This window comes from Ochotona princeps, chromosome 17, assembly GCF_030435755.1.
Source record: "Ochotona princeps isolate mOchPri1 chromosome 17, mOchPri1.hap1, whole genome shotgun sequence".
Classification (NCBI taxonomy): domain Eukaryota; kingdom Metazoa; phylum Chordata; class Mammalia; order Lagomorpha; family Ochotonidae; genus Ochotona; species Ochotona princeps.
The window spans coordinates 5,775,351-5,799,250 of record NC_080848.1 but is presented as its reverse complement, the minus strand read 5'-3'; the positions used below and the strand labels follow the sequence as shown (position 1 = coordinate 5,799,250).

Here is a 23,900-nt window from a genome sequence, read left to right as displayed (position 1 = left end):
GGACTCTACCAAATTTGCCAAGTTGGACGCAGGGATAGGCTTAAGACATGGTTTATTGCCTGCTGAAAATGGCCCACCAGCCGAAATACAACTATAAATTCATTTGGTCAAATTAATAAAATCTTTACAGGATAAGAACCCGGAAGAAAGTGTGCTCAGTTGGAACGTCCTAAAAGTAGCTAATAGGGCCAGGGAAACAGCATTGAGTTCTAGAAATGTGGTGACTTCCTGCTTCTAAACATCAATGTCAACACTCCGAGACTAGGGGCATACACATCTGGGGGCTGTTCGAGTCTGCTAGATGCTCACCTGCAAGACGGGAATCAAGGGTCACATCCTCTGCTTAGGCTAACAGGGAGTTAGTTCCATGAGGGGGTGTAAGCAGCTGGGCTCGGATCTGCGCTGAAGTATGACTGTGTTTGTAGAACCAAGGGAGCTCTGCGGAAAGTTCTATGGTTTTATCACCTCAAAAATCATGAGCAAAGGTTGGAGAAGGTGTGTGTGTATGTGTGTGTGTGTGTGTGTGTGTGTGTGTGTATTGCACACATGCACCTGCATACACATACATGCACCCTCCAGGTTGCTATACTCTCACCTGGCCCATATTGAAATGAAACCTCAGGCTCCTTGAAACACAGTGTTTCAGTTGCATTCTCCCAGCTTAGGCAGCAGCGCCTCCTGAAAACGCTAGCCATGACCTCAGTGCAACTCTCCCAAAGATTACCCGTCTTTCCCTTAAGTTGCCCTGAAAAGCAGCCCTGGGGGCAACAAGCCCCTCCCTTTTCTACCAGTTCCAACATTGCTCTAATTAATGCAGGAGAAAATTAATTACAGAGGGCTTTTCAAGACCTGGGCATCTAATGACCAGCCCCAGCTCCATGCACCCTCTCCAGCTAATTGCAACTCCCCATTGGTCCTGCCCAGCTCAGCCCTCCTCCCTTTCCCCTCTCCCCTCCTCCCCTCCCTTCCCAGAACCCATGAACAATACCACAGGCTAATTAGGTAGGGAAAGAGTTTCTTGGCAAAGGGGGCCGGGTGCTAGGTCAGTACCTTGAACAACCCAGAAGAAAAACAAAACAGCATTAAAAGAAAATAGGGGGGCGGGGGAGAGAGTAGGGACCAAAAAACCTGCTACTCCAAGGCGCATTTCCTCCAAATAGTCTCCTTTTCAAGTGTTTTCTTCCTGGTAAACAAAGTTCTGGGGCAGGCTCTGGAGATTGCAGAACATGGTTGCTTAGTAATATTAGGAAAGCATGAAGTCCCCACCTCAGCCTCACTGGGTTCCTGCTCTCTCTTGCCCAGTGCGCCAAGAGGCGGTGACCCAAGTTGGCTTGGTTTGGCTTTTTATTTTCCTATCTAACAGTTTTCCAAAGCCAGACAAGGAAGAGAGAGCTGCTCTCAAGTTCAATGTCATCTAAACCAGCTCTTTCCAGGACAACTTCCTGAGCCTGCCTTGGCCAGTATGGCAGCCACCACCACACACAGCCACTGGGCATGGGAAACATGATTTGTGCAACAATGGAGCAATTGAATGGACATTGTGGTTGAACTTTGAGGAATAAAATGGAAAGAGACACAGTCTCTTGGGGAGACTCCTTGGCTTGGGGAGCCAAGGAGGATGCAGTAGCAGAGTATGGGAGCCGTCGGTGAGGGATAGAGGATGAACAGGTGAAGGAATGCTGGGACCTTGATTTAAACGAAGCCTCATCCCTTTCTGCAGCCTTGGGCACAACTAAACTTGAGCTTCAGTCTCTTGTTTTCTGTTAGAGACAATCACAAATCCTGGATGCCAAGCCCCCTAGCAATCCCTTGCACCAGAACTAAACCAATCAGGGCCCACGTGACCCAGCCCATGACCCTGCCAATGCTCCAGAGTCATCTCCTGCCCCCTTTTGGCCTGCATCCTCCACTCTCAGGGTTCTTTGCTGTTCTCCACCTCTGTGCCCTTGCCTGGACCACACCCTCAGCCTGGAATGGCCTGCTCTTCCGGTTCCTTTCTCTCAGCTGCCATGATTCCTGTCCTACTCCCAAGGTCTTAATGAATCCGGAAGCGCCTGAACCAGGAAGCCTTACCTTCCTGTCTTGTCACCCTCTGCTATTTCTCCCTCTCCAATGTGGTAGGCACCTACTGAGCACAGCTGTTAAATGTGACTGTTGCAAGTGAACAACTGTGTTTTTTTGTTTATTTAATTTTACTTTACTTAATTAAGATTTAAACTGAAGTCTGGCAGCTGGCATCTTCCCTCCCCTTTCCCTCTGCTCACACACACACACACACTCACTCACCAGGTGTCAAAGACAGCCTACATGTCTCCAACCCATAGATGTCTGTACCCTAGCACTTATCTATGATCTTGTATTTTAAGGGTCATTTTCCCTGAATCTACTGTCCCCGTAGAAAATGGACTATTAGCAAAGACAGTATGGGGCCATTATTGTGGAAGAGTGGTTAAAGTTACTACCTGTAACACCAGCATCCTATATGGGAACCAATTGTGTCCTAGCCTCTCCAGCTCCCTGCTAAAGACCTGTGAAGGGCAGTGGAGAATGACCCACGTGACCAGGCTCCTGTCATTCACAAGGGAGACCAGATGAAGTTCCTGGATCCTGGCTTCAGCCTGACCCAGCACTGACTGTGGCGGCCATCTAGGGAGTGAGTCAGTGGACAGGTCATTCTCTGTCTCTCCCTTGCTCTCTGTAATTCTATCTTTCAAATAAAGAAACACATCTTTTATTTTACAAATGTAGAGACAAGACATCGCCTGTGTTTAACATTGCTTTGTTTTGGTTTTCATCTGTAATTTCAGCCTCCCGGCATGGCACCTAACACATAGCACTTCTGTGGGCTACGACATATTCCACCTGCATGAAATAGCAATTGTCCAGCAGGCCACTCCCTACACCAGAGCTCAACAAACAACAGCCCACTACCTGCTTTTGAATCGCCCTGGAATGAAGAAGGCTTTATTTATTCCTTATTTTTAATGGTTATATCAATACCCACAGGACAGCCTTAACTTTGCCTCTGGGCCCATACAGGCTGCCATCTGCATAGACTGCAACCATCACTGTCTGGTACAAGTAGCTCATCTCTGGGGTGGCTCCCAAGAACAGCTGCCAATGGGACTCGGTGTAGTCTACAACGAAGACAGGGTACAAGATGTTTGAGGAGGGGTGCAGAGAGAAGTGGGGCCCAAACCCCCTTGGTGACACTTCCAGCCAAACTGAGCCAGCTACCTTTGCAGGAGAAGGTCCCGACCCCTGCTTGGTGGCCCCTCCCACCTCCATCACCCCATTGCAGATACCTTGGGGGAATGGGGCTTAGGACCCAGATGTGCAGTGCAGCCTGAGAAAGTTCTAGCTCCCTGGCAAGTGGAAGAGGGCCTTTCTGAATTTCACTTTGTAAGCTGACTGTGTTTGGTAGCAGTTTCTGCTTAAAATAAAGCCTCTGATACAACTTTTTAAAATCTAAATTAATCTTTCAATTCCGCTTTCCATGGATTCTTTTTTAAAGATTTACTTTTTTGAAATTTATTTACTTATTTGAAAGGCAGAGGGAGAAAGCAAGAGCTGTTCCATCCACTAGCCTACTCCCTCTAGGGCCTCAGCAGCCAAGTTAGAGCCAAGCCAAAACCAGCAGCCAGGAACTCCACCCATGTCTCCCACATGAATGGCAGGGGCCCAAGGGCTTGGCTCATCACCCACCACCTTCCCAGGCACGGGAGCAGGGAGCTGGGTTAGAAGCAGAGCAGGGGGGACGCAAGCCAGCACTCCACTACGAGGTGCCAGCTAACTCGCCCAAGATGGTTTTAATAGCTGCGCAAGGGCCTTCCAGAAAGAACTACGCAGGGGTTTGGAAGCTCTCCGCAGGTCCAGAAGCAGGCTGTTCTTCCCTTTCCTGCTAAAACATGAACTGAGGTTTCCAAGAAGCCAAGATAACTGGGCTTCAGGCCCTGAGAACGAGTGTCGAGGTACATTAACAGGAGCAAAGGAGTGGCCCAGTCTTTGTCCCATGGGCCACCCCCAAGTCTTCCTCATGTCCAGCTGAGAACCCAAGTCCCAGAAGCCCAGGGAACAGGCTGCCCGCCCCCTCGTCTCCAGAGCTTCCTCACTCCCCTGCTCCACTGCGGTCACTCCTCCCAGGCAGGAGGCGCTGGGGCCACTCCACGTGCTAAATCGATTTTGCCGCTGCCTGGCCGCAGAGAGACAGGAAGCTGTTGAGATAGATTATCTTCCCTTGCAGGAAGTTTATAGGCACTCTATTGCAGTTCACACAGACGTTCTGCCTGACGGTCATGCAGCCATGCCGCCTCATTAGGTCACCGAGAAAAAATGCTCAGCCTGATTATGTTTCATTCCAGCGGCTCCGCATGCTGCCCTTGGCCTAAAAGAGACAGCAGAGCTTCCTGGGCCTGGGGTGACCAAGACTCGGAAGCGTGGGGGTTCCCACTGAGCTCATAGCCCCTGCCCACCTCCCCCATTAAGCATTCCTTTTGAGGAATGCTTATGGTTTAATGGAACAGCGATTATGTTCTAGATAGTGTTGCAAGGGCTTTGCATGAATTAGCTGAGACTCAAACACCCTGATGAGGTAGGGTCCAGAAGGTCAGACAGGCTGCTTAGGGTCACACAGGTGGTGAGGGACACAGCAGGGCTCTGCAACTGGCGGGCGCTATCATCAGAGCCTGTGGCAGTGGAAGATGCGTTCTCTCTGAGTTTTCATTGGCCACATGTGGCTGCTGGGCACTTGACAAGCCGATCGGTGTGACTCGGGATTATAATTTGTAGTTTTATTTAACTATACTGTGTTGTATAATTTCTATGAATCTATTTTTATTTGAGAGATAGATACATACACACACACATACCCCCCACAAGATGTTCCCTCTGCTTGCTCATTCGTCAAATGTCCACACGGCTGGGGCTGGGCCAGGTCGAAAGCAGAAGCCAGGACCATGATTCAGGTCTCCCATGTGGGTGGCTGGGACCCGAGCGCTTGAGCCATCGCTTGCTACATCCCAGGATGCGCATAAGCAGGTAGGTGGGATCGAAAGCTTAGCGAGGACTTGGTGGGAGATTCAGAGATACAGGAAGTGTTTTAACCACAAGGCCAAATGCCTGCTCCACATATTCAAATTTATGTTTCTAGACATGACTAGTGGCTGCCATATTGAAGAACTTGGCTCCTCTCAAACATTAGACTGTCTTGCCTTGCAAATCAATTATGAGAATTCAGCACTATTTAATAGAATAACGACACAGTAAAGTTAGAGTTAGTTAGAATTTCATATCTTCAAGGACACAGGAGAGATTAGACTGAACAAGAGTATAAGAGTGGACAGTTAGCTTCTGTTAAGCAATAGGCATTTGGATCCAATGTTTACGAGAATATCTATGAAGGACTGAGGGTAGTATGCCATAGTTTATCAAGAAAGAAAATGGCCTCCTTCAATTTAACCAGTAAATTGTATTGTGCTTCAATAGTTGACCTTGCTAAGACCCTAGTCTCTGGTGGCCTGCAATCTGGCTGGAAGACCAAACCAGATCTGCCAAACAGTATGTGACTGCATGATCTGGGTGAATGAGAGTATTAAAGTCTACCCTAGGTTAGACACCTTGTTGGAATACGGGCCCATCCCGTCCAACTATCCAGGTTAGCTGCTTATTATGGAAGAAGGAGCAATCCAGGACACCTTCTTGAGGGAGATGCCATTTTGGCTGAAGTCTGAAGGCAAGAGCTTGGGCTAGGACAACGGAAACATTGGCTCAGGTGGGGTGAGCACACCCACCCACTCCTGGAAGGAAAACGGAGCTGTGCTTGGTGACTCTCCTGAGACCAGGCTTAACGGGATTAGCCAGAAATGACTCCAGATTTTCCAGCTTGGATAACAAGAGTGTTTCTGGGGACAGACATGAGGACTTTAGAGGATGGGAAGTGGCAGCTTTTGGAAATTCTGACTTAGGGTGAAACCCTATGGATTCCAAGCTGACAGCTTGTGACCAATGTCCACGTTTCCCTTTAGAGGGAGGAGAGCAGGTCAGGAGGCTGCCTGAGACTGCCTCTCTTCCTGGGACAGGGAGATCCTGCTTTCCCTGTAAAGCTGAGAAATTGGGTCAAGGCAGAAAGGGAGAGAAGCCACTGGAGTGCAGAGCTGTCCACATCCCCACCTTGTCGGGACAAACGCACGCCCTGTTTCCTGAGCCGGCCGCACGTGGTGGCTTCATCCTGGAAGGCACATTCATCTGCCCTCTGGGACCTCCTGCTCGGTGACTGATTTTGTGAAAAAAAAAAAAAGCAAGCAAACAAACAAACAAAAACAGCCTTTTCCTCTCTTTGGTGGCATTTTTAATAGCTAATCACTGTACAACCCTTGAAAACTTCAAAAACAGTAATAAGGAAACGCAGTCACACAGAAATACAAGCGTGTGTGTATGTGTATCCATTGTGTATACACGGCATGTAGCCAGCTCTCTAGTATCTGTGCATTGCATACCCATGGGCTCAATCAACTGTGGGTTGAAAATATTGAGTAGAAAAAAATGCATTGATGCTGAACACACACAGACTTCCTGTCGTTATCCCCACGGCAACACTGTGTAACAACTGCTCACATCACATCTGCATTGGGTTAGGTGTTACAAGCCATCCAGGGATGATTGAAAGTAGACAGCAGGATGCGCATGGGTGCCAAGCAAACACTCTACTGTTCGAGCAAAGGAACCAGGACACCCAAGACTTCAAGTGTCCTGGGATATCCAGGAACTAATCCCCCTGGAGACCCAGCAACAAGCCTACATAGTTCTCTTCCAAGTCTAGACAAACTTTTAAAATACAGAAGTTCTGACCAAAAGGAGTGAGAAGATAGCAACAGCCAACTCCCAATGTGTTGGTGTGTGAAAAACACGACAAGCCTCCACCACAAGCATGTTACGAAGAATCTGTTTCCGAAATTCATCTCTAGACTCTCCTCCATTGTCCAACAGGTTTCAGTTCACGCACAAGTGCCAGGAGGTATATCTATAACATCTCTTCTCATCATTCACCTAATTCCTACTTGGTTCAGAACTACCTGGAACAGCCTCCAGGGAAGCCCAGGGCAGACCAAAAGAGCCAGGAGCTGGGTGCAGAGGGCAGATACTATAAATCCCAAAGAAAGATGCCTTATAAGCGTGCTCTGTGAATGTTCTAAAGCCCAAATCCTGAATTCCTGAACTTGAAGAGGTCCAAAAGGAAAAACTTCATCCTGCTTTCTCTGAACTGTCCTAGCCTAGCGGTGTCCCCGAGTGCCCATGACAGATGTATGCAGTTAACACAGTGTCTGCACACCCAGGCAGAGGCACACACCGTGCGCAGCCTTGAAGGGCAGCTCCTGCCGCCTGCTCTGTCTCCTGGGGCTGCAGACAGGAGGGACAGAGAGGGGCCTGAAACACCAAGCCTGGAGAAATGAGTCTTTGTTTCTGGTGTTTTTGGAGTTCTTACCTGGCTCTTTTCTTTTGCTTTGTTTCAAGAAACTATGCTCCCCGAGTGATGGTAGCTTACAGAGCCTACACCCTTGGTGTCTACACCTCAGGAGGAGCAGATAAGGATGGTCTCACTTCCAAAGATAGTATAGCAGCCCCCACCTCCTCAAGTCTCCTTAATGAGCGGCCTGGGGAGGTGGGGGGCGATGGTTAAGAATATCTGGAGCGTTCCTTGACGTTTGAGAATCTTCAGTTTTCCATATCGCATACACTGTTGGCTGTGACCTCACCCTCACTGCCATCCCCAACGGCTTCTCAGGCGTGTAACCTATTTTTGTTCATTATCTTGTTGTCCAACTCCTTCCCTCAAAACCGTCCAGCCCGGATCTCTCTCCCTGCACCCTTCACTCCCATGTCACACATATAATTAATTACCATTCCTGCCGACGACGACAACAACGAGGTTGAAAACTTGTAGTCTCCAAGGCAACTGGGTATCCTGGGGTGGGGTACTGGGGCGGGGGTTTGCCAGGCCAGGGAAGGACTGGGAGCAAAGGGGGGGTGGGGAGATAGAAACTAAGATGATATCATTCCTGAAGCCTGGAAGCAGCCAATCGGCTCGTGGGGATGTGATGTCATCCCCCACCCCCACCCCCTGTTCGCCTAGGTAGCCCCACTGAGAATTCTAGACAAGTATTGAGCTGAAGTTGTATTGCTGTGAGAGAAAGGGGGAGGGGGCAATCATGGGGAAAGAGAAAGAAATCTACTGGCCCTCTGATGGCCCAAGCAGACACCACCGTCCTCCCTAAAGGCAGCTCTATAAAAATGTCATCGGCTCAGGCTGTCCCTGCATTACAACACAATGATTTCTTTGGGGAGACAGAAAAAAAAAATAAAAAAACTAAGATTTATTTTGCAACCACACCCCCGCCCCCTTGGAAGACAAATACCAACCAACAACAAGTAGTGAATGAAGTGCAGGTCAGCCCCTCAACACTTCCCCACCACCCCTACAGGCCAGCCCACCAGCAACTGCCCCATGGGGACCTGCTCCAGGTGCTCCAGAGTACCAGCTGGGTTTAGAGCAAAGCTGCCCAACCAGATGATGCGAGCCACTTAGGGCACTGGAGTGGGGGTGGGGCAGGGAGGACAGTCTGTCCCCAAGACAATGACAGCATGTAGGGCTCCGTGCCAGGCTCCCAGGAGAAGCAAGCAAGCCTGAGCTTTCCGGCTCAGCTCATTAGTTAGAGTGCTGGCTGACTGGAGCGTTGGGCCAGGCGGGGGCAGGGCTGGGGGCTTGGCACTCCTCTGCCAGCTTTTTCTCTTGTAACTAGGAAGTGGTACAGTTTGGAAAACAACCCTTTCCAGTCTTCCTACACCCACTCCCCAAATGCCAGAAAGGTCTCCCAGAGTCTAGGCCACAGGACTTGGTGTCCAGCAGCTTGGAGCAGTCCTGAACTGGTCTCAGCCGTGCCCTTGAAAACAGGAGCCATGTTCCTCCATGACCCATTTAGGCAGCCTTCAAGGCGATGGGAAAGCAAAGATAGCCTTAGGTCCACCTCCATTTCACAGATGTGGACACCAAGGCCTAAAGTGCACTGACCAATGAGTCACCAGGAGATCCAGGGCTGGACCCAAGACTGTCTCCAGGCCACCACCATTTCTCAGGAAAAAGCCCATGGGGTAGGAGGAGCAGCACCTGCAGCTGGAAAGTCTCCAATCTCACATCGTCTGGTGACTGTCACAACATGAGCAGTTCTGTTGTTGGAATGACTTCACAATGATAAAAGGCCTCGGTCCTGTGAGCTGAGAGCACCAGCATTCCGCAGACACCTGCTGCCCGTGACCAGCAGCCCTGGTACAAACCGAGAACTGGAGAACATCAGTGTCCTGATCCAGGGAGGGAGGAGAAACACAGGTGGCGAAACCCGGGCAGTGATGCAATGCTTTGCAGTCCTGGGAAGGAGGGCTGGGGGTGCTAAGGAGAAGGGTACCCATCCTGTGTTTTAGCAAATCCTTGCTGGCTTCCTCCTCTGTGCCACCGAATGGGACACAAGCAGGGCTGTGTCTGTGTTCTACCATCAGGGAACCTGCATCTCTGGTTGGCAACACACACCGTCTTCCTTATGTGAGCCCCAGAAAGACAGATCTGGGCTGTGTTCATGCTGCGTCAAGACCTGGTATGCAGCACCAGTGTCTGTTACACAGTCAATCGTTGATACGTGGAAGGGTCAAACAGCAGCAGGGCCCACAGGATGCCACCAACTCTACAGAGAAGATCAGCAAGGAAGCAATACTTAAACGGGGCTTTGAAAGAGGAATCATAATTTGCCGGGCGGAAGGAAGCGTACATTCTAAGTAAAGAAACATTCGTGAAGCAGTGTACAAGAAGGACACAACTGAATAATAAAGAACCCCCAAATCTCTATGAATTAAAGATGTGTTTCTTGTTACTTTTACAGGAGGTCCCTGCAAGCCAGCTTGTGGCTATGCTCCATGACGTGGCCATCGCTTGACCCAGGTGGATGGAGGATCTGCCACTGGAACAAGCCTGGTCACCATGGAAGAGCAGAGCAGATCCCAGTGCAGAGGTGCCACATCCCTACTGACCATAACAGGCCACATGACCCTGCCCATCTCTGCATCTCTGGCCTCCCCCACACTCTCAACCCAGACAGGAAGTATAGTCCTAACACATTCATGGCAGACAAAGGGCTAGAAGTATTTGAGGTTCACACACAGACATGTGAAGCTGACCTGGTGCATGTGAGGAATCTATCCCGGGCTAGGTTCCCGGAGAGGTAGACTCAATGAAGAGCAGACAGAAGCCATGTGGACCAACAGAAAGAAAGGTGTTACACATTGCAATAGCTGCCTGAGCTAAAGCCAGTTGGTACTGGGAGTGGAGTTGGTACTGGGCAGCCGGCCAGCGGGAGTAGACAAGAGCGGTGGGATTTTGTTGTTTGATCAACTGGATGCCGCATCTTTCATGGTGTCAAGCAAAACTAACGCAAGCCAGAATCTCAGGAGAGCTTGAGCAGCCCGTTTCTCCTTGCTGTGCCTTCTTAAATTTTTCCCCTTTTCTTTGGGATAGTTTCAAACTTTTAAAAAGTTGCAGAAATAGTGAAAGAACTGTTCACAGACACTTTACTTTCATGAAGAGTAAATTCCACACAAACACAGCAGGCTCCTTCACCCCTCAGCACAGCAGGGCACACTGCCTGGATGTATCCATACCTCCAACCATAACAGCAGTGCCCACCAGTTTACCTGGGCACTCTGCTCAGCCTCCAACCAGGGCCAGTTGATCCAATCAGGTCCTTGCTGCAGGAATCCAATCCTGCGTCTGTACAGAACTGAGTTTCCACAATCACCTCAATCTAGAACATTCCAAACCCTTCCTAGGCTTTCATGACATTGGCATTTAAAAGAAAGCTGTCCTAAGGCTGGAGACAGAACTGACCCAGCAATTGCAACCACCAGTGCGCACGTAGGCTGATTGGGGCAGCAGACTGTGCTGGACCCTGTATTGGCAAGCACACTCAAGAATCAGGTCAGGGATCACCTCAAATGAGGTTTCTTTGGGGATCCCTCAACTGAACCGCTGGACTCAGAACTCCAATCATGGAGAAAATTGCAGGTTCCATGGTCTGACTGTGGAGTGCTTACGTCCAAGCCGGGCCTGCTCAGTGGCTTAGACAGAGCAGTGGACAGCATATCCAGGTGCACATGGAGAATATGGCGGTACATTGGAGTCTGCAGAGGACACCTGGTACCGTAACAGAGGATGGAGAACAGAACAAATCAATCTACTACCCCAGCCAATTGTTGGCAGTGAAAATCTGAGCAAACAGAGTCTCTAAGGTGGCCAATGTCAGCCAGTGGATTCTGGAGAGATTTCATCATGCTTGGAGTGGCAAGACTGGCAGCAATTCAGAACTGTTAAACTATCAAAATCACTTGAGCAGTGCCCCCGGAGCATGCTCCACATCAGGGACCCTAGGATGGTTGGGAGGCTGGGTGGGACTTCTCCCTTTATCTTCCCCTTTCCCCCAGATACAGGAAGGAAAAAAAGAAAATGTGGAAACAATGGTCTTACCTACTTTCCTGTAGACCTTTACTCAACTATGTAAAGATCATCAAAAATAAATAAATAAATAAATAAATAAATAAATAAATAAATAAATAAATGCTGTCCTGTCACACACCTGTTTCTCTTTCAGTAGAATGTTCCTGGGAGAAGGGGTCTGCATGATGTACTGCTTAGGTGCTATGTCTTATTGAGGGCTCCTTTCTTTTGTGTTTTCTTTTCTGTCCTCCAAATTAACGGTCATTGAAGGGTACACCCTAAGATGATGCAAACACCCTGCTTTCCACCCTCCAATCTAATTTTCACAATGATGGATACAAGTGGTAATTTTCCATGTTTACTATGGACCCACAGAATGCTCCCAGCAAGAACCCACCCTCCTTCCCCATGTGTCTGTCTGCCTGTCTGTTCCTCTAGCCACTACTCACCCACCCACCCAACCATCAATCCATTCACTCATCCATCCATCTACCCACTCCTCCATCCACCTATCCATCCATCCATCCATCCATCCATTCAACCAACCATCCATCTACCCATACATGCATACAAATGACCATCCATCCATGCACATGTATAACCAGCCATCCATCCACACATCCATGCCTCCGTCCATCTAAATATCATTAACATGAACTCATAAATTCCTATTTGCAATGACTTATCACTCATTCTTTACCACATTATGCCAGCAAGAGCTCTTCTGAATGGTTTCTAGTCTTTTCATTCCTTTTTTAAAAATTTATATCATTTTTGTAATGAATGCAAACGACCCCATTTCCCTGGGTGTTTCAGGAAGACCCCGAGGCTGCTGAAATATCTGGAAAAGCAGGGGATTTTCCGAGAAGCAGAGGAGCCACCTCCTCACCTCCACTGGCCCCGGCAGGTCCTGCTACCCTGGGGAAAAGAATCTGCTGTGTTAAGGGGCTGAGACGCCCCTTCCTACACAATCCTAGTCAGGAATATCAGTAACTCAAGGAAACTCATGGAAGCAACTGGAAAGTGCTGGCTCAACTTCCCCTTTCAGAGCAGTTTCTTGGAGCTGAGAGCAAAAAAAAAATTGAAGGCACAAGGCAGAACCATGAGTCTCTAAATACCACATTCTTGACATTTTTGTGGATTTCTGTGCAGTTTTTAGCAGCCCAGATACACGGCTCTCTATTACCATCCTCAGGGTGGGTGCCAAGCTGCCTGAGTCTTTGCTCTGTTACTCAGTCCCCCTCCACTGATCTGGTAGCGAATGTTCATGAGATTTTTCTCCACTTCCATTTTACAGAAGGTAAAACTGAGGTTCCCCAAGGCAGGAGATTTGCTGAAGGGCACACACCCACGTACATGATCCAGAACAAGCTTGTCAAGTCACCCTGATTGAGAGAAGGCAGAAATGAGCACACACTTGGGAGGTCCTTCTTTACTGCCAGCTTACCGGACATGCCCAACAGTGCACCTGCAGAGGGCCTCACACCAAAACAGTGCCCAAGGCACTCTCCCTGGGCTGCTCCTGATGGGGGGGAGAGGTGCAGACACAAAGGAGCTACTAAATCCAAAAGCAAAGGGTGAGCGTTGTCTCATGTCCTTCAAGACGTGCAAGAGGCTGGAGCAGGCGGGAAGGCAGACGCATCCCACCTGGAACAACTCAGGGCAGGGTGACAGGAAGCCAGACATCCCAGCACAAGGGATTCTCCAGGTGAGATAGGCACAAAATCTACCCTTTTCCCTGGGCTCAGAAGGAGCACAAGGCCTGCAGAAGATGGGATTATCAGCCCCATGTGGGAAGTTGGTGCTGGTAGAGATGGCCGGGAGAGAAGACTGGAGCCAGCTCATTGTGGCAACAGGAATCGAGAGCTGTTATTAATCTAGGGCTTCAGTTGCCAGTGGAGCCAAATGGCGAGGTCCCCCAGGGAGCCTGCAGGGGGCTGCTGAGGCCAGCACAACATAACCTGACTGGCGAATTCCTTCCCTCTGGCCACCTTGCATTTTTTTTCTTGCTTATGTGATGCAATTTCGGAATTAGGAAACCGAAGCCAGAGACCGCCACCAGTGTGAACCTCAGCTTGCTCTGTCAACGGGGGAGATGACCCCTGCATCTCAGAACTCTGCTGTGGGGACATAAGACCAGGGAGTCTCTATTTGTGCCTAGGCTAGTTTGTGGCCGCAGGGAAACCTCCGATCCCTGGAATCCAGCACTGTGTTTGAGGGCGGGGCCTTCCGATGGTGATACAGGTCCAATGCAGTCGTGCAGCAATCCCTAACCCAACATACTCAGTGTTTCTACAAGAAGAGGAGCTAGAATACAGAGGGGAAGGCAGATGCCTGCAAGCCACAGATACGGGCTTCTGAGATGCCAGACCCATCGCTGGTGGGCTTCCAGACTCCAGAACCCTGAGACATAAATGCCTAGTGTTTGCACCTGTGCTGAATAGGATCCTGTCAGGTCTCCCAGATAAACTTGCAGACACCAGTGACCCCTTTCCCTACCCACCCCCACTTTCTTTTCTTTCTCTTTCTCCTATGCGCCTCTCTCCCCAAAAGAGGCTCCTAGGGGGTATTTCTGGGATGCTCAAAGTTGCTGGGGCCACAGTTCCAGGAACAGGTGGCCAAGGGGATCCTCGAATCTGAACCCCCAACTCGTCTCTGCTCCAGACCCATGCTGCGTGGGCCTCTAGCTGCAAAGAAGGGCAAGAAAATAGAAAACGCACCACCACTTTGCACTTTGCTCAGAAGATGAAGTTGGCACCCAACGCCAGGCGCATCTGCCACCAGCTCTGTCACATACATTCGCCATCCATGCCCATTCCACCGCCAGAGCTGGGGGCTGGACACCCTTGAATCTAATTCCTATCCAGTGTGGCCTCTGACAGCATCAGCTTTCTGCTGCCCACCCACTCCGCCACCCGGTCCCCCGGGGGCAAGGCTGCTGAGTACAGACGCCGACAAGATGCTGGCTATATGAGTCATCGGTCGCTTAACCAAGACACAGACTGCTAAGGAGGGGAAGGGCCGCAAGTCTGTCTCCCACAGAGCTACCAGTGGCAGGGGGCTCAGACTGCACAGATCCTTCCTCCTTGGTTCTCACCAGGCACCTGCAGGCCCTCCTGTCCGTGGCACTGACCGCACCTGACATATGACCAGGAAATGCTAGAGTTGGGAAAAAATAATCAGAGAGAAGGCAAGGGATAGGGAAGCACCTGGGGCAGCAGCACCAAGGCAGACCCTCGCTAACCCTGCAGCTTGGCTCCATTCCACGGGGCCGGCGCTCCGCACTCGGGGTTCCATCTGTGGCCCCGTTCCCATGCAACCCTGGCCTTCTCCCCATGGGGCAAATCAGGGCATGTCCGGAAATGATCCAGCCACACTTGCCTGAGAGCCACCCCATGGCCCCGCCAGGGCAAAAAACATACTGTTCTTCCATTTTATGAATGAGTAAACCTGCATGCTTTCTATAAATGTCGACGTAAATCATCAGTGGGCATTCCCCTCTTGGCACATGCAGCGCCCAGGCAGACTGCATAGGCAGCTTCCTCCAGGGAGGGAGGCCCTGCAGCTGCACTCTACATTTGGTTTCTTCTGGGATCCAGGGAGCTGCGTCCTGGGTCGCTCTGAGACTCTGCAGAGAGAGCCTCTGCTCAGACAATGACTCAACCCCAAAGGGATGGCTGCTCATCTTTCCAAAGGCCTCTGGGGAAGAGGCCCAGCCAGACCTGCTGTGTTTCAAAGCATCCTTTGTCCATTGTCACTCTGGGAGTCCCAGCTGTCCCAAGCCATGGTCCACCCTGCCAATCACAGCCTACACCACGGAATGCTGCCCAAGAATGCCATGGCCAAGGTCTCTGTGCCGCCGGCATTTTATGTAAAAGCTCCACGTCCACTTAACTAACAAGTAATCATTAATATTACCCCTGGCCCATGTAACCAACTGTTAAACTGATACTAATGAAACGAGTCCCGAGCACCATGACCAATATTAAAGCCAAGCCTACCCTGTGAACTTCAATGACCCAAGCTGATTTATACATCGTGATTTGCATTTACTTCAAATGGTGGGCATCTGATATCAAAATGCATGGGCATTTCCTGTACCCTAGCTTTAATCTTTCTGAATACCTCCCAGCCCCAACCAGATCTGACCAGACCAGACCAGACAATCCCAACCATAATTATCTGGATCATAGTCCTACCTCCTTGTTTGAAAAAGCATTCCCAACAAAGGAGAAACGCATGGAAAATCCTGTGTTGAAATCAGGGATTAATGAGTGCACATGACTTTGGAATCAGCTGTGAGGAACATGCTCTGGAATTGGCTATTGAAACAGCTTGAGTTTTCACCATGGGAAACAGGGGGGCAGGGGAGATGACTTCATTTCAGGGCTGTCCCAGCCGGGAGGACCCAAGTCAGGTCAGCAGGTGTGACTCACGGGCCTCGCTTCTTCCAAGCTGGCTACTGGGGAAAGCTGGAACCCAGCAGACTTCTGAGCTTCCACCTTCTCCTGCCCAAGACTACTGGGCCCAGTGCGGGGACCCACCGCACAGGCCCCCCCACTAGTTGCATCTCACAGGTTCCATCCATGCAAGCAAGTCATGGTGTTCGAGCAGGCTGCAACAGTGCATGTGTGGGCCAGACCAGGTGCCCACAAGGTCAAGGGACTCCTTGTTGCTTCTGTGACAAGCAGGTAGGGCTGCTGTAAGGCAGATGTGCAGCACTCACTCCTGTGACCCAGGAAGCAGGTGCATGTACAACCAGCACTGTGGGGTTGGGAGGAGGACAGGCCCCAGGACCCAGCGAGTCCCTGCTCCCAGTAAGCAGCTGAAGAAGGCAGAACAGCCAGTCCAGAAGGGTAACAAAGGGACACTTGACTAAGGAATGAATTGAGGATAAAAATCAGCACTCGTCCTCCTACCCAGAGGACTTGTCATGCTCCGTGCCTTGCCAAGCGGCACCATGCACTGGCTCGGAGCACGCTGGTTTGGGACGATGAGTCTACTGCTTCATTTTTATTTTGCAATTCATCACTTGGTTTTAATTCCTGAATCTCTCACTTGCTAGCCGTATGGCCTTGGGCAAGTGACCTAACTTCTCTGAGCTTCCCCTTCCACGGCAGTACAGGGAACATGACGGCAGCCTGCACTCCACCGGAGGGCTGGGGGAGACACTGCAAGGCACATTCCTTGCACAATGTCTGGCACATGATAAACAAATGCTCACTAAAGCACTCTGAGCAGTGATCACTGCAGCACCGTTCTTGCCATTGGGCCTAAAGCTTTTGACCTTGGGATATATGGCATTCTCTCCTGGCCTTCCACGCTCACCCATTCGGTTATGTCCTCCAGTTTACTCCGCTCATACAGGACTCGGAGGACAGGTGTGGGAGCCACAAGGTGGCATGGGGTGAGCTCAGCCATCTTGGGCACAGCCAGCTCTCTGCAAGCCCTTTTCCACCGGAACTGCCAAGGTGTGCGGCTGCACGGCCAGGCTAGGAGGCTGTCACACTTAACACTGGATGCAACCACTTCCTCTCCCCCTGGCCTGGCCTGGCCCCGAGGACACTCCCCGCCACCCTGCTGCCTCTCACAGCAGGCCCGAACTCGTTAGGCTGGCTTGCCTCGGTACCGCAGCTTATCCAAATATCTTCATCGCTTTTCATAAATTCAATCCCTTGCTTATCAGCCGCACCATCAGGAATGAGGGCAGGAGGGGCTGCCACACTGAAGTGTGGGGAAAAGAAGCTTTAATTAGCCTCCTGGCTCGGCGGGGTCACTGGCAGTTCAATCACCCTGCCTTCACATGTTCTCAACCACGTAATGCAGATGTGGCCAGGAGCCTGGCTGTCAGCACAGTGCACACAGCCCTTGCATATGGTCTCTGATCCCAGCTTCCGGGCCCAGCATCCAGCCCCAGGAGTCCTGCGAGGGGGAGACAGAAACAAGCTGGCCCGGTCCCTTAGAGCTTCATCCTATGGTTCTGCCCTCATCTTGAAGCATGTCAGAGCTCCTCTGGGCCATCCGGGGACAGTTGCACACTGCTCTGATGAAAGTCTAACCTTGTCTCCCTGAGCAGACTCACCTTCCAGAGTGTCTGAGCACCCGTGCTTCGGCCAGTCCTCACAGACAGCCACCTTAGTCACGCAGCAGAAAGAGAGTGTCCAGTTCACCAGAACTCTGGGTTTGTCTGCCCTGTCGCTGAGCATTCCTGAGTCTTCGCATCATGACAGTTGTATTCTCTATGTCCCATCGCTGTGAGCCCCAAACAAGAACGCATGCAAATATGCCAAACAAATGACACAAATGCCTAGCTAGACAGGCTCGGGAACTGTTTTTTGTTTTGTTTGTTTTTGTTTTCCACACTTGGATTTTTCTTCAACTCTGCCAGCCTCTTAAACTTCCCATATGAGGGCCTTGACCTGCATTCCCGGGACCTCACGGGCAAGGTCTCATGGCTGGCATCAGGAGCAGGTGTGTGATGTAGCAGCTAAGCCAGCTCTTGGGGGGCCTACATCCCGTATCACAGGACGGGGGAGCAAGTCCCGCTTCTAATTGTGATCCAGCTCCCTCCTCTGCAAGACTGAGATGGAGTTCTTGGTCTCTGGCCTTGTCCCTGGCTATTCTGGGCATCGTGGGAATAGGAAGATCTCTGTTTTTAAAGTTTTATAATTTAATTTTAATTGAAATGCAGGTTTTACAGGGAGAATGAGAAAGAGAAAGATAGATCTTCCATCTGGTGGTTCACTCCTTAAACGGCCATAGCTGCCAGAGCTGAGCTGATCTGAAGCCAGGATCTAGGAGCTTCTTCTGAGTCTCCCAAGTGGGTGTGGGGGCCCAAGGACTGGAGCTATTCTCCGCTGCTTTCCCAGGCCATAAGCAGGGAGCTGGATCAGACCTGGAGTAACTGGGACTTGAGTCAACACCCCTATGGGATGCCTGTGCTGCAGGGAGAGGCTTAGCCTACTCCTGCACTAGCCTCATAAATCTTTCATTTTTTTTTAAGCTTGAGCTAATTTGTTGTGGTATGACCATATCACCAAACTCCAGCGTGCTTTTCTGGATGCACAACCCTTTGAGGAAGCCGAGTACCATTGGTCCTTGATCCATAAGTGTCAAATTCCCAATGTAATCCAAAAGCCAAACAGGTCCAATCAGGAGCATTTCTGTCCTGGAGGACTCCTCAGTACCCAGCCCTGTCTGAGCTCCTAGAAAAGGTCCTTGATATTTTGCTTGCTCCCTGGAAGAACTGGAGATCACAGAGCACTGGGATTTCTCTCCTAAAGTGGGACACTTGAGAATAGAGAAGTGGGATTCATAACTATGATTTCTCAGCATTAGAAAAGCAGGCACTCCCAGGTTCACAATGAATAGATTTTTTTTTTGGTCTCTGGGGAAAAAAAAAAAAGAACATTTCTAACTCACATGATTAAGGGGACCCCTGGGGTGGGAGGCCCTTGCTGAGAGCCTGGCATATAGATAAACATGCAATGAGCATTGGCTGCTCTGAGCTCCAGGGAAGACACAGGTCTCCAAGAGGTCCCAGGCCGACCTTTGCAATGTGTGCGTGGTATCCCAGCCTTCCCAGCACTTTGCCATGCATGTTGTCTTTTGATCTGCAGCAGATCAGACAGCCGGAGTTTGTGCCAGCAAGGCCACACTGTGCACAGAGCACACTGGCTGAGCAAGGACAAAGACGGTCAAGGCAGAAAGATGTTGGCATTGTGCGTCCTGCTGGCCTGAAGCAGGCCACTCTGGTGGCATCTGGGGCAAGGACACCCCAAAGCCACAGAGCCTGTAGGGTTTGTTTTTTATTACTCATTACAAATCTCCTCCATGGTGCTATTCCCCACCCCAGACCCCATTTTGGTGCAGTGCCTTGATGAAGTTATAGGAGCACGAGACTCATAACCAGTCTTCCCACTTTCTTTGTGCCTCATGTACAATCTCTGCAGGTTTTGCCTCCCCCAAGCCACTAAAAGGAGAAGTAGTCACCAATGGCAAAGGCCAGCAGTTGATCCAATCTAGGCAGCTGGACAGGCTCCTGGAGCTAACGACATGGAAAGGAAGGAGTCTGAGGAGGCCAGCTCCTGGAGATGTGCCTTCATGCCCATGATGAGGATTGCAGAACATTGAAATGGAGGCTACTCTTCAGAGACAGATTGCAGAAGCTCTGCACCTGACAAAGGAAGAGCATCCAGCAGGATTCCAGGCTGAACACAGCCAAGCCAGGGAGCAGGAGCAGCCAGGTAACCCTGACAGTAGCAAGTCAGAGGGCTGTGTGCAACTCTATCCTTTAGCTTCATCAGCGTTTCATACTTTCTCCATGACAGGAAAAGAAATAAACAGACAATACAGAATGTGTAAGGGTTATACACATGTATAACATACAGCCTACCATCTCCTACTTGGTGGTTGCAGGTTTTTGGTCTGTGTTTGTTTGTTTGTTAACATTTAAAAGTAGGCAGGGCCCAATGCAATGGCTCCATGGCTAAATCCTCACCTTGTACTTGCCAGGATCTCATATGGGCACTGGTTTGTTCCCAGTGCTCCATTTCCCAACTAGCTCCCTTCTTGTGGCCTGGGAAAGCAGTGGATGATGGCTCAAAGTCTTGGGACCCTGCACCTGCCTGGGGACCCAGAAGAAGTTCCCGGCTCCTGGCTTCAAATTAGCTCAGCTCTAGCCATTGCAGCCATTTGGGGATTGAACAATGTATGGAAGATCTTTCTATCTCTTTTTCTCTCCACAGATCTGATCAGCATTTCTGATAAAAACAAATCTTTAAAAATAGGCAACATAGGCAAGGTTTAAAAAAATTTTTTTATCAGTCACAGGAGTCCAGAGAAACAGAGTCAGGAAGATACAGATGGAGACAGATCTGTAGAGGCAGATGTCAATACAGAATTGCCAGAGATCTAGAGTCAGTGATAGAGATTAGAGGTCGAAATAGAGATGTCAGAGAAAGAGATACCACAGAAACGACGGAGAGGCAGGGAAAGAGATGGAAGAAGAGAGGGAAGATGATATCGACACATGAGATGCACACACACTCAATAAAGACGCAGAGATCGTGATAAACAGAGAGAGAGCTAGAGACAAAGAAGGCAGCTACACAAGTACCACAGAGGTAGAGGGGAGAGGAGAGAAGGAGAAAGAGAGAAGATCAAGACAAATGTAGACACAGAGATAGAGGGACACACAGAAAGGACAGTAGGAGTGAAGAGAAAGAGAGGTAAAGGGGTAGGAGTTGAGAAAGAGATAACAAAGATGGAGGAGAGGTGGAGGGAGGGCAGAGGTAGGCGCAGGTGTAAGTTGGGTCCAGGTGTGATCTAGATGAAGACATTTGTTTTAAAGAATTGACATGATACTGCATGAATGCTAGGTCTGAACAAACTGTGTCGACTAAACACCTTCAGCTCAATGTTCAGGTTGGTGTTTGATGGACCACTTGGGCTCTGTCCTATGGCCTAGTTTTCAGAGAAAGCCCTAGAATCTCACTGATGGGAGGCTGCTAGGTCATTCTGGAGGCTCTGCCATTCTCCAGTAGAAGGCCAGGTTCCGGTCTTGGTTAGCAACTCTGTGATGGAGGCACTCTGCCCTTCCCAAACTGACCATCTACTTCACGAACAGATGGCCAGCAATGACCATCTACCTCACGAGCTGTTATTGTGAGCAAATGGCCAGCAACGGCCTTCAGTTAGACTGAGTGAAGTTAGGAGAATGAGCGCAGCATCATGGAAAAGGCAAAGGCCTGAGAATGGCAAGACTTGAGTTCAAGTTCTAGCTCCACTGTTAGTTGGCGGAGATCCCTTAGCCAGGTCAATCTTCCTCTCTGGTTTGCTTCCGAGGGAGAGAGGGAAGAAGGGAGGATGAGAGAGAGAGGAAGAGGATGAAGGAGGGAGTTGAATACGAAGTAGTATGACCTTCATCTGTGATGATCACCTCCAGGTCCTTTGGGACACAGTCTCAACATCTCCAAAAACATCAGAGTGTATTCCAAGCACAAATAGGCACATGGATAAACACAGTCAGCCCTCTATCATCACAGATTCAACAAACATGGATCAAAACATATCAGGGGGAGGGCCCGGCAGCATGGCCTAGTGGCTAAAGTCCTTGCCCTGAACGCCCTGGGATCCCATATGGGTGCCAGTTCTAACCCCGATAGCTCTGCTTCTCATCCAGCTCCCTGCCTGTGGCCTGGGAAAGCAGTAGAGGACGGCCCAAACCTTTGGGACCCTGCACCCGCGTGGGAGACCCGGAAGAGGTTCCTGGTTCCCGGCTTCGGATTGGCGCAGCACCGGCCGTTGCGGCTCACTTGGGGAGTGAATCATCGGACAGAAGATCTTCCTCTCTGTCTCTCCTCCTCTCTGTATATCTGACTTTGTAATAAAATAAATAAATCTTAAAAAAAAAGCATATCAGGGGGAAAATTGTATCAAACACGTGCAGACTTTTTTCCTATCTTAATTCACTAAACAATACAGCATAACAATTGTCTACCTAGCATTTGTATCGTAGTAGGAATTGTAGGAATTATAAGTAATCCAGAGGTGATTCAAAGTATGTAGAAGAACATTTTCAGGTTCTATGGGAAAGCGACACTACTTTATGGGAGAGACAGGCATCCACCGACTTCTGAAGCTGCAAGGGGCTACTGGGTGATGATTGTGTAGGTAAGTGAGAGACGCACACCAGACAGGTCGATGCTCAACGCATGATAAGTATAGATGATAGATACATAGACACTTTTATAGAGGGTAGATATAAAGATAGAGGGTAGAGTTAGAGTGGGAGACCCAGAAGAAGCTCCTGGCTCGTGGCTCCTGGCTCCTGGCTCCTGGTTTCAGATCGGCCTAGCTCAGCTTTGGCAGCTGCAGTCACTTGGGGAGTGAATCATCAGACGGAAGATCTTCCTCCCCGTCTCTCCTTCTCTTTGTATATCTGACTTTGTAATAAAATAAATAGATCTTTAACATAAAAAGTGAAAGATGTTCAGTTTTACAGTCATTACATAAATAAACCTGTTTAAAGTGTTATTTATTTTCCCATCAGATTAGCAAATTTCAACTGGTTATTATGACACAGAGTTGGTGAGGGTTGGAGCAAAAGGTTGTCTTGCCAACCACCACCATCGCCTTCTTAGAGCACAATCTGGTGGATTTAGGACATTTAAATGTCATTTACGGATATCGTTCAGCCCAGGAAAGGTACCTGTAGGTATTTCTCCCACTGGGCTAACCACTTGTGTGTCTATGTGCATGTGTGTGCACACATTACAGAGGCATGTAAGACTGAGGATTAACTGCTTAGGACAATCTTGTGTATAACAACACAGAGCTACGCAAGAGTCTACCCATCCACGCCCAGCAGAATGTCTGCACACGGCATCGTGTATCCACGCCAAGAAATAGCGTCCTGCAGGTAGAGAAGGACAAGGGAAGTACATGGAGTGGCGTGATCCAGAGGCCATGGCTTAGTTCATCCCAGCTACTATAATAAAATACCATCGACGGAACGACTCACCCACGGCAGAAGCCAATTTATGACGGCTCTAGGGACCACGGGTTCAAGGTCAGGATGGGTTGGTTGGGTTCCAGGAAGGGCCCTCTTCTGGGTTGCAGATGACTGACCATGCAGTGAGGCCCCTCCGGTGTTTTTTATCAGGGCGCTGAGCCCATGGTCTCAGGACCCACGTCACCTCCCAACTCCATCACCTCTACTCATTTGGGGCTACCTCAGTACACCATGAGCCAAGCGAAAGCCTTATAGGCTCTACACCTGTGCATGTATGTATACAACAGGTATAGAAGCATGTCTATAAAAAGACCAGGAGAAAGTGCATGAGGCTGTCTTGGTGGTTCCCATGGGGAAAGACATGGGGTTAGCTGTAAGGCAGGGAGAGTGAATTATCCAGCCTGAATGTACCTGGGTGGCTCCATTTGCTTACAACCAGAAAGCGGTCATGTGTCCTCTTACAACTGCAAATACCAACGGTGACAGCAATGAGAACGCCAGTGGATGCGTGTTTGCTGCTGTTCCCGTGATGAGTTCAGAGTTGTCCATCCTGCCTCACTGGCAGGTGTCCCCTGGTGAGGGCTCACCAAAGCTGACCTCACCATCAAGGAATGTGAAAGCAGAAGAGTTAAGCAAATACACTTACTATTTTAAAATTCCCCCCATTGAACTTCAGTTATTGTGTCCATCAAGTTCTTGGCAGAGATCGGATGACGCATTCAAATGGAGTGATTGTGAGACCAGTAAGTAAAGGGATTTTCTTCCAAGGTGTGAGCAGGTACAGGGAAATCACAAAGGAGAAGCCATCCATGAGAGCTCAGGGCTGCCCTGCAGAGCACAGCATCCCCTTAATCA

General features: G+C 49.8%; 1 long non-coding RNA gene across 1 annotated transcript in view; it reads right to left on the bottom strand.

Moving 5' to 3' along the window:
- LOC131482378 (uncharacterized) overlaps nucleotides 1-7,985 on the bottom strand; it is an 88,011-nt gene extending 80,026 nt beyond the window's left edge. The window contains exon 1 of the long non-coding RNA XR_009246940.1: nucleotides 7,897-7,985. This is a non-coding gene — a long non-coding RNA (uncharacterized LOC131482378). The remainder of the gene's footprint in view (nucleotides 1-7,896) is intronic.
- Between the last annotated feature and the right edge of the window lie 15,915 nt (nucleotides 7,986-23,900).